The 22,340-nt window shown below is 45.4% G+C and overlaps 1 long non-coding RNA gene across 1 annotated transcript; it reads left to right on the top strand.

The window, feature by feature from the left end:
• Positions 1-8,961: 8,961 nt before the first annotated feature.
• Positions 8,962-21,371, top strand: LOC142038032 (uncharacterized). The gene is made up of 5 exons (XR_012652506.1): positions 8,962-9,383; positions 10,396-10,513; positions 14,765-14,874; positions 18,612-18,737; positions 19,440-21,371. It is a non-coding gene; the product is annotated as an uncharacterized LOC142038032 (long non-coding RNA).
• The last annotated feature ends 969 nt before the right edge of the window (positions 21,372-22,340 follow it).

Raw genomic sequence — 22,340 nt, 5'->3', positions numbered from 1 at the left:
TCAGATGGGCAGAAACGTTCCTCCAACAGCCCTTTCTGCAAGAAGTGAGAAGGAGGTGGCAAAACATCCAAGCCCCTCAACACTGCTTGCTGCTGAAAACGAGCAGAGAAAGTCTGTTCATTCTTCTTGAAGGTGTCAGAGGGAATAGTACATTTTTTTAGTGTAGGAGTGTTATACTCTGTTTATAATGTCATGCTGTGGACATTTTTGCCAGTTCAAGGTCATTAGCTACCATTTAGTACTAGGGATTTCTCTAGGAATAGAAATGATTGTGTTTTCAGTTTCTTGCCTCTTCGTGGAGGTCATGTCAGAAGGCCAGCAACCAGAGATGAGACACGGTGTGTTACAGGTTTATTTCAGTCATGATCTTCACCCTCCTGCCTATCCTTGGATTAAAGAAAATGCTGATTGTTTTTCATTGTTAGTTTCAGTTGCTGATTGCTGTCACTGACTGCAAAGCCTCACCCTTTCTATTAACGGGTCATGCCCAAAACATGCCCAATGTTAGTCAGATCTGCATAGTTTAAACAGGTGCTTTTTCTAACATACAGGAAATATGAGCTGACTTTTTAAAGTCAAGCTGTCCTGCTCACAGCTTAGGAGCAGGTCTCGCTTTTGCAAACACTCTCAATGGCTGTGAATTTAAGTTATGCAAATCCTGAACAACTAGTATTTGGAGATGGTCCCTGGCTGACTCTGAAACAGCTGCTTCTGATGAATGGTCCAGTAAGTTCCCAGCTGATGAAGCTACCTGAATTTAAAGCAGCTAGCAGGAAGAGGAATGGCTGTCTGCCATTGCACAATGCAGTATGTGAATGGATTTTTTTCATTTCAATCCTTTACCCTAAGGCTGTATTTATAGCAGGAGAGGGGACTATAGCGCCCAGGTACACTGCCCAGTGTGGTATGTGCCATCTGGCACTGTGGCAGGTGAGTGGCCATCCCACATGCTCTCCTCCTGAAGGTTGTGGGTGAAATGTGTTCAGCAAGCTCCAACAATATGATGAGGAGTTGATCTTCACATCTGCTCATCACCAAGAGAAGGAGGGAGGTGTGGCACTCAAGGGACTGGAGGAGGACTCAGGAGATCCACCTTCTTTGGAGGCAGTCTGCTGGCCTCGTTTGGAAACAGCCGAGGTCCCTGGCCCCCAGGGACACTGCTTAGGCCAATGGGAAGAATCCTGGGGGGGATGACTTTGGGAGCTAAGGGCACAGAGCATGGGAATGAGATATGTGTCATCAGGTGACACACACTTCATCCCCGGCCAGAGCCAAAATCCGTCACTGCTCTCCAAGATAAAACACATTTGCATTTGCTCTTTTTAGTCACACTGGTGGAGGAGAGGCCACAGCCAGAACATCTCCCTGAGAACCTCTCTGTGGTGGTATTGTTATCTAGATTCTGCCAAGGTGGTGGATGGAGGGACCATGTGCCCTGGCACGCCCAGAAGTCCTTTAGGTTACTTATGCCTGTCTGCCAAAAGTAGCACAAACTCCCCCAAAGAAGGAAGAACCAGCACTCTGTCCCTTCACAGCTGGCCCCAAATCAAGACAGAAAGCTGTCTGCCCCAGCACTTGGACAGATTATCGAGAAGGATCAGGCATTTCATGGGAGATTAGGTGTTGACCCACACAGATCCAAGCTGAGTTACAGGGTGCTCTTCAGCTCAGGACAGAACAAGCTCCCCCCAGGCTGGAGAGGGACAGAGGCCTGTGCTCCTTTGCAGCATCTTTTCTCCTTCATAGCCTGCAAGCACCAGGATATGGGGCTGTAGGCAAGGCAGGGTGAGGAGAGGCTGGAGAAGAGACCAGTGGGCTGTGGGTGCGGACCAACGTGCATGGAAGACTGCTCCCCTGTTCTCCCAGGCACACCTGCTGAAAAATGGCATGACCAAACCAGTCCTGCGGAGGAGCAAAACGGCACCAGATACACACACATGCACAGCACTGTGCAATGTGGCCAGTGACTCCAATGCAGCTGGTTTCTACACAGGTTTATGCCAGCTGGCAGACCTGGCCTGGCCATGCCAGTGCAGTGGACTTGGGCAAGAGGTCTCAGGCAAGTGGGAGTTAAAGCAAGAGATCTGTAACTCAGCTAGCAGACCCTTTACTAACATTTGCCAGCTCACATCTACCTGCAGGGCAGATGGGCAAGGGAAGCTAGGGCAACATCTGAGCAGAAGGCAGGCAGCAGCATGACAAAGTGTCACACAGCAGCAGGCGTGCAAGGTCTGTGCTTGGGGATTAATGAGGGAGTGGGGCATTTTCCAGAATTCATATTCAGTGTGCTTAGCTTAATCCACTGTTTTGCTTCATTCCCTCTCAAGCACCACATCCCACCAAAATATGACAACTTTTCAAAGCCCTTTTTGGGGTGAATTCTTTGTTTGTTTTGTGGGGTTTTTTTCCAAAATATTGCTGAGGCAATGTAGCATGGCCCAGCCCTGCGTACGTGCTGCCCCATTCTGGAAGATGGAAAACAAAAGCTAAAAGAGGATGGTTAACCTTTTCTAATTGTCGCAGCACAGGACTAGTTGCCAGGAGGAACTTGAGTGCTAATCCTACTTTACTCACCATGTGACCTTTGGGTAAGTTACCTAATTAACTTGTCCTTCAGTCAGTGGAGCCTGTAAAGAGCAGGTGTTTCAGTGAAATCCAGGATTGCTGAGCCAACTTGTGGCCTTAGGAAATAACCAGAGAATAAAACCCGCCGCACTTTTTTAAAGGTGGCATTAATACAGAGAATTAATACATCCTGCAGTAAGTTTGAGCCTGCCCTCTAATCTTTTAGTGGGGCACAGGGTTGAGCCCAGACTATTTAGTTGCATGGAAGATCATTCTGGATGGCATTCAGTATTTCTGGAGGAGTGATATAGAGTGATCTGATCAAATTATAACTGAGTCAATTCTGTTCTGCTGGAATTAATTTCCTCCTGCTGGACATGTGTGGATCCTAGTTTTCCCTGGCCACCCTGTGCTGTTGCTGCCAGGACTGCCCTCTGAATCGCACTGTGGCTGCCCTCTAGGAGGAGGTGGGACTACCCCTCTTTATCCTTATGTTTTAAAGGAGCTTTCAGGCTGAATTAAAAACGCTTGGTGCAAAGAGGTGTAGTTACCCCTTGATTCCAAGCTTTTTCCCATTCAATTTCTCCCCCTTCTTGCATGTCTTTTTTATTGACTCACTTTAGCCATAGTTGAATCTCTTTTTTTCCTGAAATTATGCAGTATTAGGTACATAAACACTTCTCCTTTTTGCCAGATTCTTCATGCTGATGTGAAATGAAAAATAGGAACAACCATCCCCAGAGATCACCCTGTCTCTGGTGAAAGATCTTTCACCCTGCATTGGAAAAAACACTTTACAGAACTATTCACTCCCTCTTTAGCATGTGATGTCAAAGAAAATGCCATTGTATCTCTGCTGTGGATTACAAACACATCATTTATTATTATCTGGCACTCAGGAGGCAAGCCTGCCTCCTGGGGTAGGTACCGCTTGTTTTCCTGGTTTGATCTCTCTTTCACTTAAAGAGAGAGCTTTTCAGGGATATGCTTTGCAAAGAGCCAGTCTACACTATTCTCCTCTTTCAAGCAAGTTTGGTCCTCGCAGCCTTTTGCTACAATGGTCCAGTACAGTGCATATTTAAATCTTCCCTTTTTATAATATGCTGTGGACTAGGCAGCTGAAATGCAGCCTTGGTTTGGATGAACACATTCTGCAACCAGGTTTCCAGAAGCAGGTTTTGATCCCTTCTTATTCAAAAGTGCCCATAACCATGAATGGCCTAATTGAAACCGGAGGCGCTCGCTGCAGACTAAGGAACAATTCAATGGGATTAAGGCAATGCTGAATGTGGGCTGTTGTGATTAAATTTTGCAAATATTAACTGAAAAATCTTGGCACAAATCCTAGCCAATATGTATTTGAGCGGTTCCCCAGAAGAGAGTAGAGCTGAGCCTTGCCTGAGGTGTAGCAGCGTGGCTGTTTTAACATGTCCTTCCATTGTCTTCACTTGACAGAAGCTGAGGATTTGGGCTCATGAAGGGCAAACTCTTTGAGGGATGTTAAGGTTAGAGTTTGGAAAGAGCAATTTCCAGGAAAAAAGTTTGCAACACGACAATGAAACCAGAGAGAAATGCTGCTGCCTTGAAAAATGACTCCAGGAGTGAGAACCTTTCCCACAAACTCAGTGAGCTCCTTGGGGCACGCCTGCACCATGTGATGAAGCACGCTGCAAAGATCCCAGTGCTGGCCACAGAGCTAATGGTGGGAACAGGAGCAGAAGAGCTGTGTCAGTGTGGTCCAGTGACCAAGCCTGTCTTCCCTGCTCAGAGGGCAATATGCCATGATTTCAAAAGGGACCTCCCTTCAGGCTTTGTACTGTGCTGAATGTACAGACTAGTCTGGGGTTTGCTCTGGGCTTTTTGCAAATGCAGTATAGACATACTAGCATATTCCCTCACCCAAAGAATAATCCTTGGGACGTGAAAGGGAAGAAGTTCCTTTTCTGTGACAACAGGACAATGCCACTTGTCTCTGAATACATTGCTAACAAACTGTTAGAGGATGCTTTTTTCTTCACATGTTCTTCAGAGCACCTCATCCTAAATCTATCCAGAAACTGAAGCAGAAGCAAATTTAACAGCACATTTATTGGGAAGTGTCTTATGCGGTGAGTCCACTATGCCAGTTCTAGTGTTTTTTTTTCTTTGGGGGGGGTGGGGTTAGCTACAGCTACCTGTTAGGTTCCAGGATGAACCTGAGGTGCTGATATTCTCCGTGAGACTACCAGCCTGACCCAGAGTCAAGTTTTACAGAGGTGCCACAGCTGGAGTGACTAGGTCATTTGTGATGAGGATCTCCCAACTTTGAAACTAATCCCCTCTGTCCTTTGGCCTGGAGTAACCTGTTGAATCAATTGAATCAACCTGCATCCACTTGTGAGCATCAGGCTTCAAGAATGATGTTGACCAACTGGAGAGAGTCCAGCAGGCAGGAACAAGAGTGATCAGAGGGCTAGAAAACATGAGCTATGAGGAAAGACTGGAAGAGTTGGGTTTGTTTAGTCTAGGGAATTGAAGACCGGTAGACATGATAACACCATTCAAGTATGTGAAAGGCTGCTGCAAGGAGGAAGGATAAACTGTTCTTCATACCTGCTGGGAACGGGAAAGGAAGTAGCAGGCTTAAAGTGCAACAAAGGGAATTCAGGTGAGATATTAAGAGACATTTTCCAGTTGTGAGACTTGTGAACCGCTGGGATGGTTTGCTGTGTGAGAGTGCTCTTGTGGGAAGGCTTTAGCAGCAGCTGAGATAGTTATCTCAACTCCAGCACCTTCAGCATGGCTGATCCTATCTGAAGGCTGGTGGAAGGACAAGATGACCTTTAAAAGTGTCTTCCAGCTCCATTTTATATGATTCCTGTTATCGGCGGAGAAAGTCACAAAGCTGATTCTTAATTCTCTGGTGGGTGTTTTGCGACCAGGCCACTATCTGTTTTTACAGACTGTTGTCTGATGGGAGAGGCAATTTAGGGGAGTTGTCCATCCTGAAATTGTCCAGAAGAAAATCCCAGAGACACCACAGGGACTCCCTTTCAAGGGAGTTACAGATGCAAACAAACAAGCGTGAAGGGCAGGTCACTCAGCTGATCTAAAAAATAAGGCTCCCTGTTGGACCAGCTGCCCTAAGCAACATCCTAAACCATCCTTCCAGTGCTGGCCAGCACTGAGGTACCCTTTGATGCACCAGCAGACAGAATCAGACAAACACCCGAGCACTTGGGAGCAACCTGGAGTTGCCGAGTTTCTTTATGGAACTCAATAAAAGGGATAGAAACAAAACAAAAGCAAAACCTGATGCACACAATAATCCCTCCTTCTCTGGTTTCACAGGGAAGCAAGTTCTAACACTGTCAAGTCAAAGATTAAATAAAAAGAAAAAGCCAAGGGCACACTGTCATGCATATATTAGACCTGTGTAAAACAGTGGCGTTCATGCCCTCATGGATATAAACACTACAAGATGCACAGGGGTTTAAGACCCAACAAAGAAGCTGTCTTTTCAGCAGGTTCATCGGGCCTGTATTTTTAGCTCTCCCTTTTCTGTAATCCTGTCCATTTTTAATGAGGGAGCTTATGCAGCCAGCATTTGCCCAGAGGAGTGCCCCGCTGTGGGTCAGCACAGGAGGAGGGCGAGGCTGGATGGCAGCAGTGGCCTGGGGCTCCCCAGGCTGCAGCCGCCTGTGATGCTGCTCCCCAGGGAGGTCGGAGCTTGGCTTCACTGCAACAAGCTGGGGACCGATGGATGGAAATCACCCGTGCAGCTAAGCCGGTGCAAGCACCACAGGCTAGCTTAGAATTAAAAGGCATTTCAGACATCCCCACAGAGAGCAGCTCTCCCCTGTTTGCAAGTTCAGCTCCTTTCTGTTGCTCTTCTGTGTCCTTTTGTCCTCTTTTGTGACTTTTCTGGAATTTAGCTTTGAGATGCACACACCAGCCAAGGGGCAGCGAGCTCCTTTGACCTTCCACTTCATCTGCAACAGACCCATTTTTAAGTAGAAATAATGATAAATTATGATGAGGTGCAAGTTTTGACATTCATCTGGAAGTGCAGAGGCATGCAATTTCTAATTTCACCAAATTCTAGAAATGGGTGGATATTTTTCTCTTTCATCTACAAAGATTTGAAGGTCAGCAATGCATCTGAATTTCTGCAGCTTTCAAAAGTGCTTATTTTTCCATTGATTGACTAGTTGCACAGATTCTTAAATCCATCTTTCTTTTCTTGAAAGAACAGGAATGTCAAACTCTTAATTTCAAATTAAAAATTTTCTTTCAAGCAAAATTTTCTTTTTTATTACAACCTTTGAAAAACTCATCATGTGGTTGTGCTGATCAAGGGAAATGGCGATTAAAAAGTCTAGAATAAATGCCAGAAATGAAGGCTGTGGAAAAAAACAGAAATACTTTAAAAAATACTTTCAGAGGAACAGCAATATCTTTCTTATTTGACAAATGCTAGTCAGCTTAATGTAAATGATGCACACCCTTGGTTCTGTCATTGTACCTAAAGGTAACTTTCCTCTAAGTAGAAATTTTCCATTGCAGAGGGAGGGGTTTTGGGGTTTATATACCAGGCCTCTTGAAAATTAGGAAATCAAACATGCATCATTTTCAAATGATGCACATCAATCCTCATATCCTTCCTTTCGCACATCTGCAAACATACAGGTCTGGTAGAACAATGCTTGCTCTCAAGATGGCAACTCCTGGGGAATTTTTTCTCCCTCCACTCCTCTCCCCAGGCAGCTGGAGGGCTTTCTGTCCTCAGAGGAGAGGACCTGTGCTTGGTGCTCTCAGTCAGTAGCCCAATACTTGGGATATGCATGTGGTTTCTGAACATACCTGATGACATGCACTGAGAAAGGAGAAAGTTTTCCTGCTGACTAGTCTAGTGCTGGCACCACGTCAGGGCTAGGATAACAATGCCATCAGATGCTTTAGAAATACTTAGCGAGACAGAGAGGTGTGTACCCTGGGCAGCAGGATTGCGACCTTCATATGTTGTCCAATGAAATAAGTCAAATAATTTTGCCGATCACATTATGTTTAGTTTTCTTGTGTGATTGCATTTCTGGGAGATCTTTGAGGGGGTGATAAAGCATTCAATTATTTTGGTAATTGAGGCTATTCCTCCCAATGAGAGCCGGACACCTAACTCCTCTGTGTTCTCTCACAAATGCAACCAATGTGACCAAAGGTCACGTTGTGTGTGCCCACCTTGTCTCTGGGAGCACAGGTCACCTGGATCCCAGATGGCCAGGAATCATGGATGCAGCGCAGGGCCAGGTCTGGCACAGGGTACATCTGGTGCATCCAGGGCTCAGGCACTGCATAAACGCCTGGTTGTTCTTCCCACCGCTGCTTAGGGCAAAGGTTAACGAGTTCAGCTTCGCCCTCTGCTCCGTGTATGCAGGATGTACTAATGCTTTAAAATGCTGCTGAACGGAAGGTGTTTTATGAATATAAGGTATTAAGCCTTTGTACAGCACTGTGGCTCACGTGTTTACTTTGGGTCCTGAACACCCAGCCCGAGTTACTGGAGCAAGTAATCTCTCAGTGCCTGTTGTCGCATGCAGCACAAACTGCTACACACGCAGCTGCCTCAGGAATCCAGCTCGGGGTTTTAGCCTCATTGCACCGCTTCAGACACCAGTTGGAGGGGCCTCTTCTTCTCTTACACAACCATGTTTGGGTAAGGTTCTTTGTCTGGAGAAAATCCTGTAGGGGAATCCCAAGCCTGATCTTTCCCTGACTGCCACTCCTGCCAGCTGCACACCTAGTACTGCAGATCTTGCTGAGGCAAAATACCTTTTAAGGTTGTTGAGGAATTCTGCCCCAATGAATGTAGCCAAATCTGCAAACCTTGGCAGGAAGCACTGTTCACCCGGGACAGTGATGGGGGATTGCAGCACTTAACGCGCTACGGAGCAACCTGTGGGGCTGGTACAAGACTGAAGCATTCTGGCTGCTCTCATATCCCACGGGGGCCAGTCAAACTGGAATACCCCAGTACGGAGCCCTTGACTTTAGGTGAATGACAGGGCTGCAGTCCTCCAGGAGACTAAATTGTCATGTGCCTCTGTCAGAGGTCAAGAGAAAGTGAGGCCAGCCCAGGCAGTAATATCTAAGGTACCCGAAATGGAAGAAAAACTTCATTAAACTGATTAAATGAGTCACGCCTACGTGATCCTGTGCTGCAGAGGTAGGCAGAAAAGCCCACCCCTAGCACTCTGAGCTGCAGATAGCAGCATCTGGCAAAATGCTGCTTATTGTAGGTACCAAGATACTGGTAGCTGTGCTATTTCCTGGAAAAAGGGTGGCATTTCTGCTTCACTGAAGCATGACAAAGCAAGAACGGTCAGTATTTGGCCTGTGCCTAAGTGTCAGAGTGTCGTATAACTGTGATGCACATGACAACTGCATTTTCATGAAACTCCTGAAATGGAGGAAGCATGAGGAAACCAGCAGGATTAGGCCAGTAGACCTACACTTAATTTGTGCATATTTCTACAGGCAAGGCTTATGTCACTAAAGTAGCTGCAGCTTCTCTTGGAACAGCCACAGAAGGATGGGATAACTGCACTTCTGAAAAAGATAAACTGCCTTAAAGTGGGTTTGACAGTGCTGCTGGAGGACCTGTGGATCAGCTTATGAGGCTGCAAGAGCTTGATGTGTCGTGACATCCTCAGACTATTCACATGGAAGTGGAGACTGACCTCAGCTAAAGACAAGTATTTCAAGGGCCACCAGGCTAGACTCAGTGGCTTCACAAATACGACACCAACTGGGACTGTTTGGGCTCCGGTTTTGTGGTCCAGGTGTGTGACATGGGACAAGTTCTATCGCTTTCATGTGCTCTCTTTTCCCCATTTATCCTTTCTCTTCCTTGCTTACACTTGCTGTAACACTTCAGGCCAGGTACAGGCCATTACTAAGTGTTTGTATGAGGGTCCATGTGCCTTTTGATGCCTCCAAGTATGCAGTTACCAGTTTAGCTTCCAAATATTTTTAAATCCTTATAATATACAGAGCTGTTTCTTTCCACTCTCTCTTATTAAGCAGTAATGAAAAGTCTGTTCTCCTCCCCTGAAGATGAATGGGCAACCATTTCCAACACAGTCACCTTTTCAGCTGACAGAGGGACAGGGACATCTCCCCAAGGCTGATCCAGGGATTTCATCTCCCTAAAACTGTGGGGGTGAACACGAAGACTGTGTTCGTCACTAGCTCTTACATCACTTTTCTAAATGTGACATAATTAGAGAAGGCTGCTTCTTTGGAGCAAGAGGGATTTAAGGCAGGAGACCACTAGCTCAGCTAACAGACCATTTACTAATATTTGCCAGCTTACATCTGCTTACAAGGCAGATGGGCAAGGGAAGCCAGGCTGACGTCTTGAACGGCTTCCTTCAGGCCATGCATTTGCTTCAGCCAGAGAGGAGACTGCAGTCCTGAGAGATTCAGCTTTCTTTGGCTAGCTAGTGCATGCATGTGCCATGAGCAAAACAAGCCTAGGTAAAGTCCGCTGAGTATAAATAGGCAGCCCAGGACATCTATGAGGACTCCAAGCGGCTAGATGACAGCTATCTCAGGTATGTCTACCCATGCTGCTTTTGCATGTCCTGGCTGCAGCCTGCATAACTGGAGAGCTAACGCAGGCGGAGAATCCAGCTTCCTCTCTCCCAAGTGTCCAAGGAATGACCCAGCCATCTGTAGGAATCATTACCGTCCTCCACGAGAGGGGACAAGGTCAAACCAATTGAATGTTGTCTAAAGAGGATCTTGGGGAGGGAATGTTTTCATTACAACAGTTCATCTTTCTTTTCACAGTTCATCAAAAGCAGGCCTTCTGCATACACACGCAAGACAAATAGGACTGAGGGGTGATGACGGATACTGTAGGCCCTCTGTGATTGGGATGACCCTCCACTCACACTGTTGATCAAAGGCAAGTAAAACAATCAGCCAGCCATCAGCAACGATGTAATATTAAACTCCCCAAACACCTCATTTAATTAAGTCATTATGTTCAAAATCTCCATACCAGATCTTTTAAGTTATACACTCTTAGACCTTGCCCTAAGATAGCAGAAAAGGACTTCCGGAGGGAAAACGGCTGTAAAAAATTATGAATAAAATAATGTCTTTTCCCTCTACGCTCCCAAATCAATTGCTCTCTGGAAGGTTACACTTCTGATTTGCCCAGGCAGAGCTCATGGGGTGCCTCATGCCCAGCACTTGTCCCTGCTTAGTCTGCTGCAGACAGAAAGCAGGGAACAACAAAGCTGGTGTTTATGATGTCATCTTCTCGTTGAGGCGATCGCTATGATGCCACAAACCCTACTTCTGTGAACCCGCTGCTGGCCTTACAAATCTGAGCCAAAGCTCACTGAAGAAATGTTTGGCCCATGCAGGTGCAGTGTCAGCACAGGAGGGGAGGAGAGATGAAGGGGAACAGGCATTCACCAGGAATACATCCATGTGGAAGGTGCTTCCACCGTTCAGCCTGGTCTCCAGAGAGTAAAGATTTCTGAGCCATACTCCAGACAAGAACAAGACGGGATGTGAAATGCAGATGTCCTGGAGGTGGAGCTGGAATTTACTCTATAGTCAAGAGCATCTGACCTGTTATAGTGGGTCCAGAGGAGGGTCATGAAAATGATCAAAGGGCTGGGACACCTCTTCTATGAAGAAAGGCTGAGAGAGTTGGGGTGTTCAGCCTGGAGAAGAGGCTCCAGGGAGACCTTATTGTGGCCTTTCAATACTTAAAGGAAGCTTATAAGAAAGGTGGAGAAATACTTACCAGGGCCTGTAGTGACAGGACAAAGGGTAAGTTTTAAACTGAAAGAGGGTAGATCTAGATTGAATGTAAGGAAGAAATTCTTTATGATGAGGGTGGTGAGACACTGGAACAGGTTGCCCAGAGAAGTTGTGGATGCCCCACCACTGGAAGTGCTCATGGTCAGGTTGGACAGGGCTTTGAGCAATCTGAGCTAGTGAAAGATGTCCCTGTCCATGGCAGGGTGGTTGGACTAGATGATCTTTAAAGGTCCCTTCCAACCCAAACTGTTCTATGATTCTTTGATCTGCAGAAGATGTCTCAGTCCTCTTAAACACCCCTCTTTGTATGATATGCATCCTCCTCTGGAAGCTTCTCTCTCCATTGATTAAAGAATCTAGCTTAAACTAGCTGAATAAACGAGCAGAGATGAGCCCCATCCTTTAGCTTTGTAGTAATTATTGTAAAGACATCAGACACCATATGACAAATGGATAGACTTTTAATTCCTAGATGAAAAAGATATTTTTGTTTTCTCTCTGCTTTCATCATTGGCTTAAGGCAATCTAATTCTGTACTACATGTGAAAGGGGTGACTCAGCCCTACATCATGTGTTCCCACCCCACCAGCTGTGCACCTTGGTGATCGTGTGGTTGAGCAGTCAGATCAGGGCATTCAGACAGATGAGGGAACTCTTCCTTTTTTTCCCATTTTCTGCTGGGTGGAGCATTTAGCTGGATCAGCCTGACGTGCTCAATTTCCCAGGTGCATGAGCCCTACAGCTGGAGCAAGGGAAGGGATGGGAACTCATGGACAGGGGCAGAGCAATGCTACACATTTTGGCAAAAGCTGAACTTAGATTGGCACAGGGTGGTCATGAAACCACACCTTACTCACATGTGATCTGGTAACCCAGTGATGAGAGATTCTCCATCTCATTACCAGTTTCCTGAGTCACCTGAGCAATGGTAATTGCCCTGCTATTGTTTTCCACTTCATTATAGAAAGGCATGACATTTAAGCAGAATAAAGCTTGCCATGCATGAGTTCATCAAGCACCTGAAATAAAACCTGTCAAGGTGCTGTAGCATTAAGCAGCCAACTTCAGCACTTGCCGTAGCATAGTCTCATTTGTCAGCACTAAACAGGGAAGAAGGCTGCAGGGAAGGAGTGAGGATCTTTTCCCTGGAAGCTTTGAGACAAAGGAGAACCAGAATTCCTGGAGCAGACTGCAGCTAGTGTAAAGAAGACCTTTTAGACAGGCCAAGGACATGAGCCTGTCCCTTCTGTTTGCGTACCTTGGCAAATGGGGTTGCATCCAGAACTGTAGAGGTTGCTCATCCTGGAAATAGAATATTTTACTGTCTGAAAACAATATGTGAATATTTACCCAAATGTCATACCCCAAATGCTGGCACCCTTAGAGAATCCAGATGCATTTTCCAAGTGTCATAACTAAAGAAAAAAAAAGAGAGGAGAAGAGGTATAGGAATTCAGGAGGAGCTCCAAAGAGGAACCTCAAAACCTGTGGTTATGTTTTGCTGTGTTAAAACATATTAGTTAGTTTAATTGTCCGGGGCTGAGATCCAAATCCCTCACAGCATGTTTGGTAAAAGTAACAGTAGTCTAAAGCCTGGGTCACTAAAACTAAACTACCTTTATCTACTCTATACCTCTATCCACTTATTTACACCTCTATCCACTTTAATAAACCACCAGGTGACTTAACTGCTTTGACAGGTTTATACAGTTAGGTCATTCCTAAAACTAGTTTCTTTAGACACTGTGCAGCACTATTTTTTTGTTTTCCAGCTTCCCTGAATTGCTACACTAAGCACAGATCTGCTGCCTTGGGCAGTACACAGACATAGACCCTTGCTACCAGATCAGCTGTACGTGGAGGTTTTTTAATGTGTGTATTACCATGGCAGCCAAGTCATGCAGACCCACCAAAAGCAGAATTGTTTATAGCTAGAATGGGACTCACGAGACAGAGCAAAGCTTGAGGTTGCAACTACATCTGATGATCCATGAACTAAACTCCTGGTGGTGCCGATGGAAGAGCTTTCTTTCATGAGCATTTGGCAGGGATCTGTTGCCATGTAGTTGAGGCTGGATTCGGTGACTACCTTGGCTGTGTTCCCTGCCTTTACACTGACCAACATAATGTTGTTCCAGAGCAAAGCAATGTGGGGAGGAGGAGCTGAAGTTCAAAAGAAAAGAGGCCTCTAAACCTTATCATTAAGTCTTCCTCAGGGACTTAGGTTTCAAGCAGACTCTCTGAGGGTTGCGTAAGTAAGACCAAAGAAACCCTGGACTGTGCATGCAAAAATAACACAATGAAAGCCTGAAGGCAGACAACAGGATGGAGGACACAAATCATCCTCCACCAGCTTCTGGAGTGGTGAAATCTTTCCTGTGAATAGCTCACTGCTGAGGAAAAGGGCTGTCCTAGAGGATCAGGCAACAGTGAAGTGCGTTCTTGTAAAGTAGCCACAGAGCTAAGGAGTATCTGAGATGGCATTTCTGCTTTAACTCTTGTGGAGCAGTTCGAGTTTTTCTAATATAGCAAGGCAGGAGGGCCTACTTTTCTGGCTTGGTGGCTAGAACATGCTGGGATAGGGGGGCAGTTGCCTGAGGTATAAGCATTGCTCCAAGGAGGAGCTCATTATTTTTGCAAATTTGAGCCCCATTAGCAGAAGTCCTAGAGAGCCATTCACGTCTGGGGTGAGTGCATGGGAGTGCGAGCCCAGATCTGGGAGGCGGCCAAGATGTCAGCTTAAGACAGCACTCACTCATCACCGTGCTGTACTTTCAGTTGGCTTTCCGGTGACTGGAGTAAATTTTTTAAAATGTTTTAGCAACAGAACAAAGACACCAAAGAAGAGACTTGTTTCTAACCAAACCAAAACATTTGGTGATGATTTTTTCTTTCTTTTCATTTGGCTGCTGAACCGGTAACTTCTGCAGTATTAAAGGCAGTGAACTACGTCTCCTGTGGTAATGTCATCCCCCTCTCCCTTTTGGTTGCATTGGTTCAGGAAGGGCAGCAAAGACTCTGACCCCATAGTTCTCCAGAAACCAAAGTTGATGTTCTCCAGAACAACTACTGAGTACACTGCCTCGGGCTTGGCTTGGTTTTATCCAAGGTGTTTGGGTTGTCTCCCATTTCCTGAAAAATCCCACTTACAGAAGCTAGGTACCTGCAGCCACTTTTTGGCACAAAAAAAAATGACTGATGAGTCAGGGTTCTGCTAAGGGAATGATGTCTCCTCTCCATGGACAGGGATAAATGGGGATAGTGGCAGCAAGGGATGTGTCCAGCTACCTGCCTTCTCCTGATTGCTGAGGCAGTCTCCAACAGGATCATGCATTTTTATTTGTTCACTTTTCTGTCATCCATCTTGTCTCATTTGCAGGACAGAGGAGCATGAAAAGACCTAAAGCTCAGTCCTCAACAAAAATATTATTAACATCATTCACCTTCCAGAGCTCTGCTCCAGCTGCTCCACACCATATCCTTTATTAGGTACTTGTATGAATAATAATATCTGCAGTTAGACCAGCTAGGATTGCAACAGAAAAGGAAGTTAACCATTCTGCTTTAGGTCACAAACTGATTCAGAGAGGGCAGGTTTGCCAGCCCTGGGGGAAGGAGTTCATACACCCTTCTCCACAGCATCCAGGACCACCTGCATCCCTTCCCTCCACTCCTTCTTCCTGGCCTCTTTTCTTGACCTCTTGTGCTGTCTTTTGGGATTTTTGCTTGCTGCCAGCTTTCACCCCTGCCTGGAGAGTTAGGCTGTTCACCCTGTTGCATGCCCTTTCCCTGCCTGCAGCTGGTTCCAGCTCTCCCCTGTTCAACCTGGTTTTTGTCAGTTGTCCCTTGATACCAGTTGCAGTGAAAATTTCTGGCTCTCCTGCCTCAGCGCTGCTGTTCCTTTCTCCCCATCTTCAGCCATCCCCACCTTCCTTGCTGCCTTTTCGTTCTCCCTTTCCCCGTCTCCCCAAGCACAGGGTTTAGAAGCCAGGCAAGGGGTAATTGCAGAAGCCAGGTGGCTTCCAGTCCGGCTGAGCATGTAGACTTGGGGCTGGACCTACTGGAGTTGAGCCCACACATACCTGCAGAGGCACCTCCACCCGGCAGCACTCGCTGCTGGTAGGAAGGAGGTGGGGGTCTCCCTACCTGCCTCGGGCTCCTCTTCCTGCATCCTGAAAGGGATGAGCGCGACACTGAGGGTCTCCCCAGCCCCCTGGTCCCACCAACAAGACCCTACAGAGCCCTTCTGCCTGCCCACAGTGCCATGCTGAGGTGTGGCCCATGGTGCTGATATTGGTTCCCTTATTATCAGGCTGCCTCCTTCCCGCCTACTGAGGTTGGGTTATGAACGGTATCCCCATTTGCCTCAAAACACTGAGTTACAGAGGTGTAAAGATTTTTGCAGCATGCCTATCTCTGCTTTTTCATTGGTGTATGGTAAGATGAGCAGGGAAAATACTCCTTATTACCTCCTTCAGATCAATAATACAAACCCCCCTTTGCCTACAGGATGCTGGATAAAGATAAGAGCTACTGTCTAGTGTGCTGACCAAAACAGTCTCACTTTTTATACATTGTCCCCAAACCACTGCCTTTTATTTATATTTGGATTGTAATTTGCCTGGAGCTGGGACCATCCTTCCATTCTGTTTGTACAGCACCAAGTGCAAGGATCTTATTGGGTTAGTAGGGTTCTTAGGCACTGCCCAAGTACTACTGATGCTGACTTTACTGGCTGGTTATATCAGTGTACATCAGTAAGCCAGGGCTGGAAGAGGAGTGACAGAACAGCCCATCACCCAGTCCTCCAAGCTGGGACATTTTTCCTGTCCCTCCACCCTGCTGCTACAGAAAGCATAATGTAATCTGATGCAGGAATTTTGCTGAAGGAAGATTACACAGCCTAATTTTGCTGGTATATGTGCCATGCAGAAGGACTGAGAGTAGATGCCCTGTCAGGACTTGCTGTTCCCATTTTGAGGTAGGAAACACGATAACAAATACTAAGCAAAGAAAACAGACTTGCCCAGTGCATCTCAATGCAAACAGACTTCAAGCCACTGAGCTTGGTGCATCCCACGAGATATCTCCTAACCTGCTCTCACCTTGCCCTCTTTCTTTCATTTTTCTGTCTAATCTTTCCCTTATCATAGGCAGGAAAATGTACCAAAGCAGAAGATGGACTCTTTCCAACTCTTGTCCCTGTCTGCTTTCATTCTGTGTTTTTCTTCTCCTCTCTCCCATTGAGATCATTTACCCATAGCTAGAAAGGTGCAGTAGGTCCAAATGGAAACCTATTACAGACCGTGGTTCGCCATGCACATTGTGATAGGCCTGGAAAAGCATGGTTACATGCCCTAGAGGTGAGGAGTTTATAATGGCCTGATCCAAAGCCCTGTAAGGTAAACGGCATACTTTCCACTGGCTTCAAGGGGCTTTGGATCATGCTGTAAATAGTCCAGCAAGATACTGTACGTGGATATGACAACTATTTATAGGACTTATGATAGATAAGATGTGTACTCACCATCTAAATCTAGCCACTGTGTCATCTGGGGAGAAACAAATCAGGACTGATGCTTAGTGGAATGAGAGATATCAGTGACGATGAGGGACCATTGACTGATGTATCACCTGCTTCCCCAAAGCAGAAGCAGCTGAGATCCTTCACCATCTACTGCAAGTGCCCTTTGTAACTGATAGCTTTGTTCTAAAGGAAAGTTGTCAAATATGGCAAAGTGATAACCTCAGATTTATGATGTTTTTCTGCAGCAAACACCCCTAGAGCCTCTCATGGTCATCTGAGCCCTCTCAGAGGCATGTTGTCTTATATCTTCCTTTGACTGGATCTCTCTAACTGTGGTCAATGACCCCACGATCACTGAAAACCCATGCTTGGTTGTGTCAGTGCAAGTTAACATGGATGACCTTGGTACCCAGGATTATGTGTGTAATACAGGCTTGGTTGCTATCATTGGTACCCAAGGTTACCAGATCTGACAACATCAGAGTTACCTGCATGGCACAGCCTATTCATATTCACATCTGTGAGCAAGCTCCTCACCGGCTTTCATAAACATGTTTCTCCCTCTGAGCAGAACACAGTGTGCAGATGTTATCATGCAAATTAATTTTTTCAGACAAAGATGTTCTAACTTTTGATGTTGGAGGAGGGTGTTGTTTCATGTTATAAAGGGATTGCCAGCAGCTACCTGGTACTTTACAAATCTTCACACCAAAGCGCAGGTGGGAGCAGGTTGTCCATACTGTTGTCATTAGATTTGTTATGGTGGTGCCTAATGATAAATCAAGAATAGCCCCATTGTCTTCGGCACTCTATAAACACGCAAAGAGCAATAGACAATCCCTAACAAAGAGTTTACAGTTCAAACAAAAAAAAGCCTTGGGTTGGTTGAAATGCTAAAGGTTTTAGCACAAAAACCTCAGAAGTGATACAGCTAGTGCTCATGAATGAATGGAGAGACCTGCAGTAAAATTTTCAATGGATCATAAATCTACAGTCCTGTTTCTCTATCATGAGAGAGGAGAGCAAAGGGGAAGGAAAGGTGGATAAGAGAGAGGAGGAGGTCTACGACTGTGAACAGTTGGTGTTGGTTTTACTCCCTCAAAAATGACACTGGCAGACATTCACTTTGGTTACGATCAACATGGATTTTAAAGGCTATTTGCACACATGAAACTCTAGAGCCTTACTTAGTGAGATCCCATGCAGTAACAAGAAGAGAAGTAAGTTTAGCTTGTTCAAGACTTAGCATTGATCCCAAGATGTAGGAATGGCATGGACATTATGCTAGGCTTTGAGGAAAGGCACATGCAATTCCTCAGCCTCTGGCACAGAAACAAGCAACATCTGCGGGGCGTAGAAAAGCATCTCCTTTCTTTGAAATTCCAACTGGAATTAGTAAGACTCAGCCAGTGCTTAAGTGGATCTTCCATCCTACCTATCTGCCTGGCAGGCAGGCAGTGTTGGCTGTTGTTGCTCAAGTCCTGGATAGCAAGTCCCAGGTATCAATACCCAGGGGCCTGTGTCGGTGTGGATCCTTTTGACTGATGGCTGCAGTCTCATTTCTGCAAAGCATCTTCTTAATTTCAGGGTTCTGCTCACATCCATTGGTGTTCATGAAAATACTGGAGGGCATACTTGTTGTTAATCTTCAGTAAGACTCATACGCAAGTGAATATTCTGCTCATATTCTGCTGAACAGAAGTTTCCAGTCCGTGGACAAGAGAGCCATGCTGGGCACTGTAGAAAAGGAGGCTGTACAGAAGTCAGCTGTCTCACACAGATGGTGGCACTGGCATACGTGCATCTGGGGTTCTTATGTCCTGAAGTAAGTCACTACTGTCTGTGTGCGCACTGTCATGGAGTGGTAGGGTAGATTTGTTTGTACATTTTATCCTTGATCCTTTGAGGCTTTCTAGTTATTCTGGGCTTGTATTTTTTCTGTTGACTTAGTTATATAAACTTCCTCTAATAGGAGAGTAAGTATGTCTTTTGTGCTGTAACTCTCAGATACTCTGCAAGGGATTCTGCATTGACTGCAAATGATCTCAGACATAATGACCCCGTAGTGACCACCCAGCTACAGTTGTCTGAAGAGCTCTTGGACCTTGAGAACAGCCACATGAATTGCAACCTCAACTGGTCATTGTTTCTGCAAGTTTAGTCTGACAAAGTTCATACTGAAGCTTTTACTTGAAAGTTTTTCAGGTTTTTGTTGGGGAGCCTGAAGAAAAATTACTTTGATTGCAAAGCAAAGTTTTCCAGGGTTGGGTTGCAATTTTCAGTGCCCAGCTCCTAAAAAATGTAATTGCGTTTGGCTTTCAGCAACTGGAAACGAAAAAAATATTTTTGTTTGACAGAATTCCACAAAATCTAACATGGATTTCTTCTGGAAATGTTAGTTCTGCCCACAAAAATGTGACAGTTTTGGTATCTTTTGTTGTTGTTGTCATTTAATTAAAATCCTGGACTAGCTTTACTCACTATTTTCTGATGATCCTTCCTCTGGCTAAATTTTTCTTTTCTGCAGTAAGAATGCATGCATCCAGTTAAGTTCTGAACTCCTCTGCAGTGACGGACCACGTAGAAGAATCAAGTATGTTCCTCTCCACAAGTGGGACAGGGGATCCCTTCTCCTCCAGTCACCTGTGCAGAAGCAGACACTGCCTGTCATTTCTTCCAGTGGGTAAAAGTTATTCACAGTTTCAAAAGCTTCTGTAAGGATTAGCTGATTGTGAATATTCACGTTCCAAATGCCTCTACAAGGGGGAGTGTTTTCTTGATGAATTCCCATGTGTCTTTTTTACTATGAGACCAAGAGCATTCATCTATTTGGGTAGCTCGTTATGAAAATATCATATGCCACCAGTGCATCTGGTTTAGATATTGACTTAGCACCAAGCTGGAAAATGACAGCATATGATTTGTACCTCCCAGACACATAATATTTGTGACAGGTATTTGTAGTTGGTTACACTCTTTTTATTGATTAATTTTCTGTTAGTCAATTAGAAACTGTCCAGTAACCTAAGCACATTTGAAATGCTAAGCCAGTGTGAATTTTCCATCAGTGTCATTCCCTAGAAGGTTGTAAGAATTTCAGGTTACAGTGGCCTGAAGTCGGGGCACTTCCAAAACCTAAAAGAAAAAGAGGCCAGGCAAGTTCTGAACCTCTAGAGCTGTTTCCCAGCCTGTGTCTCACACCTTCCTTGATTGTAGATAAATTCTTCTGTCTTATTTGCTTTCTAGAAACTTTCCCTGACATGAAAAGCCATGGAGTATTAGCAAACACTGATTTATGGTGCATTAGCACATGCAGCATATGTTTCTTTAGCTCCAGAGAAAGACTGGCTCTGCAGTGCTTGGAAATGGTCTTTAAAAGCCCAAGGCAGAGTGTTGCACACATCTGCGTGTGCTCTCTGTGGGTAAGATTCAGCTCTGTGTAGCAAGATACTACAATGCTGAGGTAGTTGTTAAATTCTGTTCAAATGCCAGAATGCATTTCATCCTATAGCCTTTATTGATATATTTGAGAGCAGATCAGAAGCCATGTACCTTGGCATTGATTTGGTATTGGAACTAAATCAACATCAGCTTTGATTGCTCCATATCACTCTCTATATTACCCTGCTCTGAACGCTCTGCCAGGGGATTAATCACTGACAACAAAGAATTAACTACATGTCAAACTTACAAAAGGAGGAGTTTTAAGAAGCCATTTCTTTATCCGCCTTTGTGAAAACAAAGCAATGCGCAATGGGAGACATACAAATAATCAGAACACCCAAAGGGAGGTGGAGAACAAGCTTCCATCCAGACAACCTGCCAAAAAGGTTACCTTAAAAGCTTCTTGATGATGGAGGTTGCTGCGTTTATGAAGGATGTGACAGGCCCCGTTCGCCTGTAACAGTAGGGGATTGGAATTGTCAACCAGGGACAGCCCTTCTGGCCCTTTTCCTATCGTGAGCTGGCTGAGGCATTGCAATTAAACTCAGCACAACATCTGTAAGTAGGGAGAGCTGTGAAAATACAGTCAGGCGCAACTCTGTCAATGAAATAATAACAGCAGCCAGTGTAGTGTGAAGAAAGCAGGGAGCAGAATAGAGAATTGCTACAAAATAAGGGAGAGGAAGCCAGCAGGCCAGTTTCTGGACACAGACCAGTATGTTGTGATGCATTGTGTTGGGAAATCAATTGTTCCATGAAGCTTAATTCTTGTGTCAAAGAAAAAGAAAAAGATCATTTTGAGTTCAAATGTCTGTCATCTCAGCTAGGTTTGCAATGCCTTTCCAAGAGCTGAAATGATCTCAGCTGAAAGGGCTGATCTACGTACATGATCAAATAAAAGATAAAAGGACAGATTTGTCTCAAGTGAAAGGTCAGTGAAATTTGTCACACAATTAAAACTTCTTTATTTCTTTAGAAATCCTTTGAAACCATCCTCTCTAACTCCATGTTATTTCCAGCCTGCTCACTGCTTCCTCTAATCTTTATATTACAAGAATGACCCTCCTGCCTTCCAGACTTGCCTTTGCTGAAGTTTATATTCATCTAATTAAATACTGCATCGTGCAGCTCTTAGCACTAAAAAAAAAAAAAAAAAATCACCCCATCTGTTTTTTTCCATCTCAGTGGGAAGTGTCCTCAGGGAAGATCGCATGTCTATGTTGTGAAGGGTGGGGGAAGGCAGTAAATCCCATCCATGATGAAAACCATGTTCTGTATTTCCTCTTTTTATTCTTGATAATAGTTGTACGCACACTTGCCTTTAGTTACTATCCCTTCTTGAGCACTCTCCAGACCTTAGAAACATCACAGTCAGGGCTGAAGACATTATTCTGGAGTCTGATGGCAAATTTGTGGGGATGGAACTTGCTACCTGACTGGTGACTAGCTCATCACTACCACTGAGGACATCACATGTTGCCTTTTCCTTAGGTCCTTTTCCATCATTCGTCTTTCCCTCCTGTGGTCTCAGTGCAAATTAAGCCAACAGAGGGGCTGGGCTCTGGCTGCCTCCTGGTTTGTGAGCCTCACCTGCTGCTGTGTCACTGTCACCCAATGCTGGAAGCAGTGGCTGCTGTCTTCTACTAACACCTTGACTCTGCACCATGGTCATTGAAGTGCAAACTTTGCCTGAAATAGCTCAGCAGAATATGGAGTGACATGAAATGGGTTCCTGAGGCCCACACCACTGGCAGATCTGGTCCATCAGTTAGAGGGAAGAGCTGAGGGCAAGATGGGTGCAGGCAGATGGAGACCTCCAGCTAGGAGCCAGGTTAGGGGGAAGCCTGCCCACATCCCCAGCAGTAGCAGGGGTAACAGGGAGCAGAGTTTGCAAACATCACTTTAAATAGTCAGTTGAGGATCTAGCTGATTCTGCAGAGCCAATCCCAGTGTCATTGGTCTATGGCAGATTGCAGGCATCTAA

Source organism: Buteo buteo, chromosome 12 (assembly GCF_964188355.1).
Source record: "Buteo buteo chromosome 12, bButBut1.hap1.1, whole genome shotgun sequence".
Lineage (NCBI taxonomy): Eukaryota > Metazoa > Chordata > Aves > Accipitriformes > Accipitridae > Buteo > Buteo buteo.
Note: the sequence above shows the minus strand (reverse complement) of the source record. Positions and strands in the feature narration are given on the sequence as shown.